Source organism: Schistocerca serialis, chromosome 3 (assembly GCF_023864345.2).
Source record: "Schistocerca serialis cubense isolate TAMUIC-IGC-003099 chromosome 3, iqSchSeri2.2, whole genome shotgun sequence".
In the NCBI taxonomy this organism is placed as follows: domain Eukaryota; kingdom Metazoa; phylum Arthropoda; class Insecta; order Orthoptera; family Acrididae; genus Schistocerca; species Schistocerca serialis.
Window position 1 is genome coordinate 832,273,655 of NC_064640.1, and position 12,593 is coordinate 832,286,247.

Consider the following 12,593-nt stretch of genomic DNA (forward strand, 5'->3'; position numbering starts at 1 on the left):
AAACAGAATGAAAGGAAAAATGACAACGACTGAAGGTCAACACACTTAAATGGACAAAAGGGGACAAGAAAACCACAAAGACGCAAAAAACAGGTAGAAGATCTTAAATCAAAAAAGCACGTTACCATGGCTGGCTGACAATGAGGATAAAAAGGAAAAGCCAGCCACTCTGCAACACATTAAAACCCCCACCCTGAAAGCACGAGGGTGGAGGACACACAGGGATGAAGGACATGTGCTAAAACTTGGAGAAAATGATAAAACACACCCTCAAGAATAAAATGTAAAACTAAAGCTGCTGTTGAGGCATTATTGCCCAACACTGAAGGTAGGGTGCTGGGAAGGTTAAAAGTCCGCTGCAGAGCGGCGGAAAGTGAGCAGTCCGGCAAGAGATGGACGACTTCATTTGTGAGCCACAGTGACACTGAGGTGGGTCATCACGAAGGAGGAGGTAACCATGAGACAGCCACGTATGGCCAATGCGGAGCCGACAGAGAAACACAGAGTCCCTGTGAGAGGCATGCACAGAAGTCTTCCACACATTCGTAGTTTCCTTAAGGGCACGCAGAGGCACGCACAGAGGTCTTACACACATTCGTAGTTTCCTCAAGGGCACGCAGCTTGCTGTGCGTACTGAGGTTATGTCATTCTGTCTCCCAAAGCCACAAAACCTTGCGGCGTAATACTGAGCTCAGGTCAGTTTCAGAGAAGCCGATCTCCATAAGCGGTTTCTGCATAGCCCGTTTAGCCAACCTGTCGGCAAATTCATTGCCTGGGATTCCTACTTTACCTGGGGTCCGGACAAACACCACTGAATGACTGGACCATTCCAGGGCATAGACGGACTCCTGGATGGTCGCTACCAAAGGATGATGAGGGTAGCACTGGTCAGTAGCTTGTAGACTGCTCAAGGAATCAGTACACAGGATAAATGACTCACTTGGGCATGAGTGGATGTGCTCAAGAGCACGAGATATGGCCGCCAGCTCTGCAGTGAAAACACTGCAGCCATCACGCAAGGAATGCTGCTCTATATGTCCTCCGTGACCATAGGCAAAGCCAACATGACCATTAGCCATCGAGCCATCGGTGTAAACCACTTCATGGCCCCGGTACATGACGAGAATCGAAGCTGCAGCCTAGATGTACACGACTGAATGAACCTCAAGTGTAGGTGGTGAAGGTAACAACTGAAGTTCAGACAGAAGGGTTTGAACACGAACTGCAAGTGTAAGCCCTGACCTGGGCCGCCGATGCAGGAGATGAACCGCCACGGGCAGGAAAAGGAGACCGAAATTCAGATGCGCAAGAGAACTACAAACGTATGCAATGTAACTGGAGAGCAACTGTGCACGCCTAACCTGCAATGGAGGGACTCCGGCCTCCACCAGGACACTATTCACCAGACTCGTCCTAAAAGTGTCTGTCACTAGGCAAACGCCACAGTGGTGCACTGGGTCGAGCAAACGCAATGCTGAGGGTGCAGCCGAACCATAAACCAGACTCCCTTACTCAAGGCGGGATTGAACAAGGGCTCTGTAGAGCTGCAGTAGCGTACAGCGATCTGCACCCCAATTGGTGTTGCTCAGGCAGCGAAGGGCATTGAGGTGCTGCCAGCATTTCTGCTTAAGGTGACTAAGTTGAGAAAGCCACGTCAATCGGGCGTCAAAAAACAGTTCTAAGAATCGATATGTCTCCACTACAGTGAGTGGATCGACATTAAGGTGAAGTTCTGGTTCCAGATGAACAATACAACACCAACAGAAGTGCATTATACACGACTTTGCGGCCGAAAAATGGAAACCGTGGGCTAGAGCCCATGACTGCGCCTTGTGGATGGCACCCTGTAGGCACCACTCAGCAACACCAATACTGGTGGAACAGTGTGAAATTCAGAAGTCGTCTGCATACAGAGACAGTGGGACGGATGGCCCTACAGCTGCTGCTACGCCATTAACGGCCACTAAAGATAGAGATACACTCAATACGGAGCCCTGCGGGACCCCTCTCTCCTGGAAATGGGGCGAACTATGGGAGGCATCAACCTGGACACGGAAAGTATGAAGTGTCAGGAAATTTTGGATAAAAAAACAGGAGTGGACCTCTGAGACCACACTTGTATAATGTGGCATGGATATGATGTTGCCAGGTGGTGTCATATGCTTTTTGTAAATCAAACAAGCCGGCACCTAGGTGTATGCATCTGGAAAAGGCTGTTCGGATGGCAGACTCTTGGGACACAAGATTATCAGTGTTAGAGCAACCCTGGCGGAAGCCGCCCTGGCATGGAGTCAGTAGACCACGTGACTCCAGGAGCCAACACAACCACAGACACACCATACACTCCAGGAGCTTACAAAGAACATTGGTGAGGCTGATGGTCCGATAGCTATCCACTTCAGGCGGGTTTTTACCAAGTTTAAGCATCAGAATGATGGTGCTCTCCCACCACTGGGATGGAAAGACGAGACGCACCAGATCCGATTGAAGATGACAAGGAGATGTCACTTGTAGTCAGATGAGAGACGTTTAATCATCTGACCATGGATTTGATCTGGCCCAGGAGCCGTGTCAGGGCAATGTGCAAGGGCACTGAGGAGCTCCCACTATGTAAATGGGGCATTATAGGGTTCACTGTGGGGTGTAGCGAACGAGAGGGCTTTCCTTTCCATCCACCGTTTAAGGGTGCAAAAGGGGGGGGGGGGGGGGGGGTTAGATCACCGAAGCAGAGCCTCAAGCATAGTGCTCAGCAATCGCGTTAGCGCCGGTTGACAACACACCATTGATGTTAATGCCAGGGACACTTGTTGGGATCTGGTACAAAAAAGACGTCTGATCTTCGTCCAGACTTGGGAAAGTGACGTACGGCATCCAATGGATGAGACTTATCTCTCCCAACACTCCTCCATCCATAATTTGATAATCTGGCGAACGCCGACAAGGAGCCGCTTAAAGGCTATGAGGTGATCCAGGGAAGGGTGCCACTTATGCTGCTGTAGAGCTCGCTGATGCTCCTTAATTGCCTCAGTGACTTCTGTCAACCACCTAGGGGGCATCTAAAAGAGCGAGGGATTGCATTTTCCTCTGCATTAACGACTGTTGTAGTCTCCTGCTCAACCATCACACCCATGTTACCCTGTGGGGGAGAGTCAATGGTGCCCACAGAGGTGAAAGTTTCCCAGTCCACCTTGTTTAAAAACCCATCTGGATAAGTGACCGTTGGCCTGATGCCAGGGCAGTGACAGGAAGATGGGGAAGTGGTCACAACTGCACAGGTCGTCATGTGCTCTCCAGTGGATAGATGGGAGACGTCCTGGGCTGCAAATGGATAAATCAATGGCTGAGTAACTACCATGAGCCACAATAAAATGTGTGGTGGCCCCAGTATTTACGAGGAAGAGGTCGAACTGAGACACTAAAGCTTCGACATCACTGCCTTGGCCACTAAGCACGGTGCCACCCCACAAGGGGTTATGGGTGTTAAAATATCCATAAAGTAGGAAAGGTTTAGGAAGTTGATTAATCAGTGCAGCTAATACATTCAGGGGTATTGCACCATGTGGAGGAAGATATACATTGCAGACAGTTATTTCCTGTGTCGCCCTTATGCTGACGGCCTACTGAGTTTAGGACATAAATGCAAACTCCAGCTGACACATTATTATAGTTGCTACGGTTCCTGTAATATCCCTTATAGCCATGGAGGGATGGGGTCCGCATTGCCGGGAACCAGGTTTCCTGAAGTGCAATGCAGATAGCAGGTGTCAAGCTTAACAGTTGCCGTAGCTCAGCCAGGCGGTGGAAAAAGTCACCGTGATTCCACTGAAGGATGACATCATGAGACTGGGAAATCAGTACCCAGAACAATCACCTCTGGCTGTTATAACGGCCATGATATGCCTGGGCATTAAGTCAAACAGAGCTTGGATGGCATGTACAGGTACAGCTGACAATGCAGCTTCAACACAATACCACAGTTCATCAAGAGTAGTGACTGGTGTATTGTGACGAGCCAGTTGCTTGGCCACCATTGACCAGATGTTTTCAATTGATGAGAGATCTGGAGAATGTGGTGGCCAGGGCAGCAGTCGAACATTTTCTGTATCCAGAAAGGCCTGTACAGGACCTGCAACATGCGGTTGCGCATTATCCTGCTGAAATGTAGGGTTTTGCAGGGATCGAATGAAGGGTAGAGCCACGGGTCGTAACACATCTGGGATGTAACGTCCACTGTTCAAAGTGCCGTCAATGTGAACAAGGTGTGACCGAGACGTGTAACCGATGGCAGCCCATACCATCACGCCGGGTGATACGCCAGTATGGCAATGACAAATACACGCTTCCAATGTGCTTTCAGCGTGATGTCGCCAAACACGGATGCGACCATCATGATGCTGTAAACAGAACCTGAATTCATCCGATAAAATGATGTTTTGCGATTCGTGCACCAAGGTTTGTCGTTGAGTACACATTCGCAGGCGCTCCAGTCTGTGATGCAGCGTCAAGGGTAACCGCAGTCATGGTCTCCGAGCTGATAGTCCATGCTGCTGCAAACGTCGAAGTGTTCATGCAGATGGTGGTTGTCTTGCAAACGTCCCCATCCGTTGACTCAGGGATCGAGACATGGCTGCATGATCCGTTACTGCCATGCGGATAAGATGCCTGTCTTCTCGATTGCTAGTGATACGAAGCCACTGGGATCCAGCATGGCGTTCCGTATTACACTCCTGAACCCACCGATTCCATATTCTGCTAACAGTCATTGGATCTCGACCAACGCGAGCAGCAATGTAGTAATACGATAAACTGCAAGCGCGATAGGCTACAATCCGACCTTTATCAAAGTCGGAAAAGTGATGGTACGCATTTCTCCTCCTTACACGAGGCATCACAACAACGTTTCACCAGGCAACGTCGGTCTACTGCTGTTTGTGTATGAGAAATTGGTTGGAAACTTTCCTCATGTCAGCACGTTGTAGGTGTCACCACCGGTGCCAACCTTGTGTGAATGCTCTGAAAAGCTTATCATTTGCATATCACAGCACCTTCTTCCTGTCAGTTGAATTTCGGGTCTGTAGTACGTCATCTTCGTGGTGTAGCAATTTTTATGGCCAATAGTGTAGGTCCTCAGCAGATGCGAGCATCTCCACCTCATCCCCAGATGCAGACCTTGTAGGTAGCGGTGGTGTGGGTGCCACCACAATTTCCTTGGTCATAGAGGTCTTCTTTGTGGACTTTCCTCTCTGCTCCTTGGGTCTCTCTGGCTGAGAGGGTTTCACTAATTCAGTCTCTGGGACTCAGGATGATTGTGAAACCCTACAACCAGCTACTTTTGGGCACTTCGGCCACTGGCGGCATCATCTTTCCCACTAGCAGAAAGCTGCGAAGGGAGTGACCGAAGGGATCCCTTCCTGGCGAGAGGAGCCGAAGAAGACTTACACTTCTCCAGCTGAGAAGTGGGGCTGGTGTCCCCGATGGTTGGTGGGGCAGTGCTCCCGAGGTAGGCGATGCGGGAGCAACAGGAGGGAATTGCCCGTCGACCTGGGACCGGACCGCAGCGACGCACGGATGCACGCCAAGACCGTAGGATCCTACGCAGTGCCGTAGGGGACCGCACCGCCACTTCCCAGCAAATTAGGGACACTGTTGCTCCTGGGATATCGGCGAGGACCATTCGCAACCGTCTCCATGAAGCTGGGCTACGGTCCCGCACACCGTTAGGCTGTCTTCCGCTCACGCCCCAACATCCCAACATCGTGCAGCCCGCCTCCAGTGGTGTCGCGACAGGCGTGAATGGAGGGACGAATGGAGACGTGTCGTCTTCAGCGATGAGAGTCGCTTCTGCCTTGGTGCCAATGATGGTCGTATGCGTGTTTGGCGCCGTGCAGGTGAGTGCCACAATCAGGACTGCATACGACCGAGGCACACAGGGCCAACACCCGGCATCATGGTGTGGGGAGCGATCTCCTACACTGGCCGTACACCACTGGTGATCGTCGAGGGGACACTGAATAGTGCACGGTACATCCAAACCGTCATCGAACCCATCGTTCTACCATTCCTAGACCGGCAAGGGAACTTGCTGTTCCAACAGGACAATGCACGTCCGCATGTATCCCGTGCCACCCAACGTGCTCTAGAAGGTGTACGTCAACTACCTTGGCCAGCAAGATCTCCGGATCTGTCCCCCATTGAGCATGTTTGGGACTGGATGAAGCGTCGTCTCACGCGGTCTGCACGTCCAGCACGAACGCTGGTCCAACTGAGGCGCCAGGTGGAAATGGCATGGCAAGCCGTTCCACAGGACTACATCCAGCATCTCTACGATCGTCTCCATGGGAGAATAGCAGCCTGCATTGCTGCGAAAGGTGGATATACACTGTACTAGTGCCGACATTGTGCATGCTCTGTTGCCTGTGTCTATGTGCCTGTGGTTCTGTCAGTGTGATCATGTGATGTATCTGACCCCAGGAATGTGTCAATAAAGTTTCCCCTTCCTGGGACAATGAATTCACGGTGTTCTTATTTCAATTTCCAGGAGTGTATTTATAAGGAATCTGGATTCCTTACTGTGCTATCTGTCAGGCAGCAGCAAGCAGTTAATGGTCTGTGGTGACTTCAATGCACATTTTCTAAAGGATCCTGATAGGAAAAATAGGGAACTTTATTTGGATCACACAATTTGATTCCAGTAATTAACTTTCCAACACAGATGGATAAAGACTGTAGGACCCTAATTGGTTTTAAAGCTGGAAGCCAGAAAAATACCGTTTACCCAGTAACAAATGCTCTCTCTGAACATGATGCACTGTTTGTTAGGATAAATTACCTAGTGCCTTACAGTATGGATACACTTAAGTGGAAATCAGAATAATTAATGCCTCCACAACAGATGTTTTTAAGAACAGCTTACAAAGAGATAACCCGAGATGAAATTTATGCTGAACCAAATGCTAAATTAAATTTTATCTATTCCATGATAAATTCATTTAATTATTTGAAAATACCTTTCCATATGTGCTAATTAGAAAGAATATTAAATGGCCATATGAAAACCATGGATCACTACAGCGATTAAAATATCATCTTCAAGGAAAAGGAAAATGTACCTATTAGCAAGAACAAGTATTGATCCAGCTGTAGTTGCACACAACAAAACTACTCAAAATTACTAAGAAAAATTATTAAAAATTCAAGAAACCTTCACATCACGTCAGAAATCAGTAATTCTGACAACAGACTTGGGGCTTTATGGAATGCAGTGAAACGAGAGACAGGACAACGAGGCACAGGATATCACCACTACTGAACTGAATGGCAGTGATGTAATGATGAGTCACAGGTAGTAAGTACATTTAATAATTGGTAGAAAGTATAGGGACAAACAGTTAAAGGGGAAAATCACAGCAGTGTGTTGAAACTCTCATAAAATTCAATCATATGAATGTATTACCAACTTCTCCTTCTGAAATTCAGAAAATTATCCATACTCTTGAAAATAAAAGCTCATCTGGTTTAGATAGTGTTTCCAATACAATATTATAAAGTTTTGTTCCAATATAAAAAGCTTGGTCTTATCTGAAATATGTGATGTATCACTAACATAACTCATTTTTCCAAAGAGACTGAAATATTCTGTTGTCAAACCTCTCTTTAAGAAAGGTGATAAAAAGAGATGTCAGTTCAATAACTACTGACCAGCTTCACTGCTGACACCATTTTCCAAAATGTTTGAGAAAGTGATGTATTCTAGAATATTATCTCACCTTAGCAGCACTGATATCCTCAACGAACCACAGTTTGGGTTTCAGAAGAGTTGCTCTACTGAGAATGTCATTTACATATTCCCTTGCCAAATTTTACGAGCACTAAATAATAAAATAGGTCCGTCTGGTATTTTCTGCAACTTATCTAAGGCATCTGATTATGTGAATCGCAGCATTCTCTTAGATAAATTGAAGTTTGGTGGGATTGATGGTATAACCAACCAATCAATGCCATAGCTACACAAAAGACTGCAGAAGTTGTACTTTGTAAGTCTAGCAATATATTCCAGGGATTTAATTTTGAAACTCTTAAAACAGCTTAGTTCAGCTGCATTTGCACTTAGAATCATTGTAAACCTTGGGGAGACAAATCAGTAAGGTGACATATTTTGCATACTTTAATTCAATAATGTCATATGGAATAATGTCCTAGGGTAACTCATCTTTCTTTTGTAAGTCTTCGTTGCTCAAAAATGTGGGGCCAGAATATTACGTAATGTTCACTCATGATCATTTTGAAGACATTTGTTTAACTCTAGCAATACCAACACATTTTTCCTGACAGTTGCCCTAAAAAAATTTTTAAACAGAAATATTCATTATTTGTTCTTTACTTGCATCAACAACATACTTTTTAAATACATACTAATATGTAAGTAGGGTCCAGAACCTGAAAACATCTTTTACCAAACTCTTAGTAATATCAACGCACTTTCAGTAATGTGGGCTATCAATGAGTGCTACTTTAAGCACGCCATAAAAATAATTTAAGAAATGGAAATTTCATCAAGATTTTTATTTACAACATACTACTTAAATAGTTACTGATGTGCAAGTATGGACCTAAACCTGAAAATATTTAGTATGACATTCACTGGGAAAGTGACATCTAATCCTAAGATTTAAATTTTTGGGGTAAGTTTAACTGAAAATTTTAAAGCATTTACAGAATCTGGTAGAAGAATTCATTAAAAATCTATAAATATTTCTTTTTTAATCTTAAAATATAAAGTAACTGACTAGATTATGATATTTTTATAAGGCGGACATTCCACCAGGACATGAGCAAATGTTTGCAAGGGAATGATAATGCCTACGGGTAAATTAAGAGGGATTTGGAAAAAAAGAGAAGCAGCTGTATGAATATCATGAGCTTAGATGGAGAACCAGTACCAAGCAAACGGGGGAAAGCAGAAATGTGGAAGAAATATATAGATGAGCTATACAAGGGAAATTAAGTTGAAGGCAATATTATAGAAAGGGGAAAAGGAAGCAGATGAAGATGAGATGGGAGCTATGATACTGCAAGAGTGATTTGACCTAGGACCAAAAAATCTATGCCAAAACAAGGCCCCTGAGGTAGATTTTATCAGTAACATCTGCTGATGTCCTTTTGAGAACCAGTCATGACAAAACTACGCACCCTGGTGTGCAAAATATATGAGACAACAGGCAAAATACCTTCAAACTTCAAGAAGAATAACTAATTCCAATTCCAAAGGAAGCAGTTGCTGACAGGTGTGACTATTACCAAAATATCAGTATAGTAATTCATGGTTGCAAAATACTGAAATTATTTACGAAAGGGAAAAACTGGTAGAAGCCAACACCAGGAAAGATTAATAGCAATTATAAGGGTTGCAGGGCATGAAAGGGAAGAAGTGATTGAGAAGGGAAAGAGACAGGGCTCTAGCCTATCCTTGGTGTTATTCAACTGGTATAATGAGCAAGCAGTGAAGGAAACCAAAGAAAAACTTAGAAATAGTGTTTACGGGTAATCATGCACAGGGCTCAAGTTTATGTCACACACTGACCGTTTTGCTATCAAGATATAATTCCACTGTTTATGCCCTGGTTCCTGCTATCTTTAAATTTATATTTATCAACATTTACTTAGCAAATATTTGGTTACATATCCAGTTATTTTCTGAGCTAATATTTCCCATCATTTCAAAATGGTAAGGATCTGTAACAAGAGTTATGCTATCTTGGTTGATTAAATTGCCTTTCCAGTCTCTCATACATGCTTCTCTTTTCTGGGCACAAGCAACCCATCCTAATGAATTTGTTGTACCAGTGCTAAATGGCCTTCCTTGTTGGTGGCTTCTTACCATACTTGGTTCTAAGCATCCACTGAACAGCTGTAGCACACTCGTTTTTGTCGAACTCCAACACACAGAAAACCTGCCACGTTTGTGACTAGCCCTGACTATCGGCAAATTACCAAACTACATGGTATACATGGAAAAAAACCTACAGGGTTTCTCTTCAAGACGACATGTATGATATCTGTACAATGTTTGGTTCTTACGCAATAAATAATTGAAAGTGTTCCCGGACTTTATGTACACCCTGTATTAAAGCTACACAGTTTTTCTCCATTACATTATCTCACATTATAATACATTTCACCATATAAATGCAACCTTGCATGGGTTTGCAATACTAGCATTGACAACTGCTATAGCCAATTTTCTGATCACATCCTAGTAATTAACAGTAAACCTAAGTGAAGATTCTTTAAAGAATCTAACACTCATGTATAAAACAGTTTCAGACTGTATGATTACTCTACAAACGAGTTAATGTGTTAAATATATTTGACATTAAACATGTAAGTGAGAAAAGTTTAGAAAAGATTTGAAATTACGTGTAAAGGAAGTTGGAAGTTACTAAGTGCTCTCATTCTCAAATTCTGGGTGAATATAGCCTGGACAACTCGCACGCCCTGAGTTACGCTGCCTCAAGATACGTATATCATTTCTAACTATAAGACTTTTATTACCGTGCCCGACTTTTAACATAAGATTTATACCTCTTAATGAGTAAATTATGACAGAATTCTAATGTTTTAAATTTGGCCAATAATTAAATGAAATACTGAAAGTCAAATTTTTGTTGCCCTTGGAAGCCATCAGATAGGCAATCTGTAACTGGAATCATGAACCATACGCCAAACAGTGGGTTAGATGTTTAGTAACACAGTTTACACAACAAACGTAAGACTATGAATACATCTCAATACTGTTTCAAATTGCATCATACATGTATTCTATTTCAAAGCAATTAATACTTTTCATCATCACTGAAAACTCATTAATAAACCCAAGACAATTTACTGTTCTTAATTTACTGTGTGGAGTGTAGCCATGTATGGAAGTGAAACGTGGACAATAAATAGTTCAGACAAGAAGAGAATAGAAGCTTTCGAAATGTGGTGCTACAGAAGAATACTGAAGATTAGATGGGTAGATCACATATCTAATGAGGAGTTATTGAATACAATTGGGGAGAAGAGGAGCTTGTGGCACAACTTGACTAGAAGAAGGGATCGATTGGTAGGACATGTTCTGAGACATCGAGGGATCACCAATTTAGTATTGGAGGGCAGTGTGGAGGGTAAAAATCGTAGAGGGAGACCAAGAGATGATTACACTAAACAGATTCAGAAGGATGTAGGCTGCAGTAGGTACTGGGAGATGATGAAGCTTGCACAGGATAGAGTAGCATGGAGAGCTGCATCAAACCAGTCACAGGACTGAAGACCACGACAACAACAACAACAATATTACTGTATTTCATACACCACTGGCAGTCTTCTGTAGTGTTTGGAAAAGAATTAACAGTAAAATATTATATTTTCAAAGGAGACAAGTGCATTTTGCACATATTGTCAAAATGACCAACTACTAGGAGCGGGACAACAATCATCACTACACATAATACAAAGTGTGATTAAAAAAAAGTAATGGGAATTTTTTTATTTCGTGGGCTTCATACATCTGATCTTCAATTTCTTTCCTTTTTTTCTCTTGTTGATACACATGTTCCTGATATACGTTTGGGATTTTCAGCTGTTTTAAATATTTATTTTATTGTTCACAGTCGAAAAGGTTATACTTGTTTTCAGAGTCCCTGGAAAATGTTTTACTTTCGAAAAAGGTGGATCAAAGAATTTACACTAAATTTTAAACAATGGAAACTCTAGGCAGGAATATCCAACATAGGAAAAGATAGACTGCTACTTACTGTTAGTTGCAGACAGGCACAATTAAAAGATGTTTACAAATACGCTTTCAGCAACAGCCTTCTTTGCAAAAGAGACACACACTCCATTCATTCACACAAGCAAGCACACCTCATGAACTACTGACCGCTAACTCCGGCAGCTGGGGTCAGACCTAAGATGCTGGAGTTGGTGGTCATGTGTGCGTGAGGTGTGCTTGCTTGCGTGAATGAATGGTGTGTGTTTCTATTTTTCCAATGAAGGCCATTGCTAAAAGCTTATTTGAGTCTTTTAACTGTGCCTGTCTCCAATTTAGTGTGTTATCTTTACAGTAAGTAGCAATCTATGTCTTCCTCACATTGTTGCACTAAATTTTGCTTGAAAAATTGAATAAAGTGTAGCACAACATTTGAAATACCGACTGTGGCTTTTGGCAACTCTACTATGACTAAGACAAGAATTTATGAGGAGTATGAACATTCCAAAGAGGGTTGAGAAGACAAAGACAGTAACCGTTCTGGATGCCCTAGCACATCATTACTTATAAAGTGGAAGTAGTAAAGAAAATGGCTCTGGAAAACCACCAAATCACCATCAGAGATGTTGCTGATGATGTCAGCATATACTTTGGCTCATGCCAAGCTATATTTTTTTTTTTTTTGTGGGTGTTTTGGGAATTAAACGTGAACCAGCAGCAAAGTTTGCTCCAAAATCGTGGAATTTTGACCAAAAATGTCGCCACCTAGACTTCACTCAGGAATTGCTGAACAAAGTTGACAACAATCCAGAACTTCTAAATAAGATTAAAACAGGTGACAAAA

General features: G+C 43.5%; 1 protein-coding gene across 1 annotated transcript in view; it reads right to left on the reverse strand.

Annotated features, from left to right (window-relative positions):
- Positions 1-12,593, reverse strand: part of LOC126470825 (heat shock 70 kDa protein 14-like) — a 208,142-nt gene that overhangs the window by 44,518 nt on the left and 151,031 nt on the right. The gene's annotated exons all lie outside the window — the stretch shown is intronic.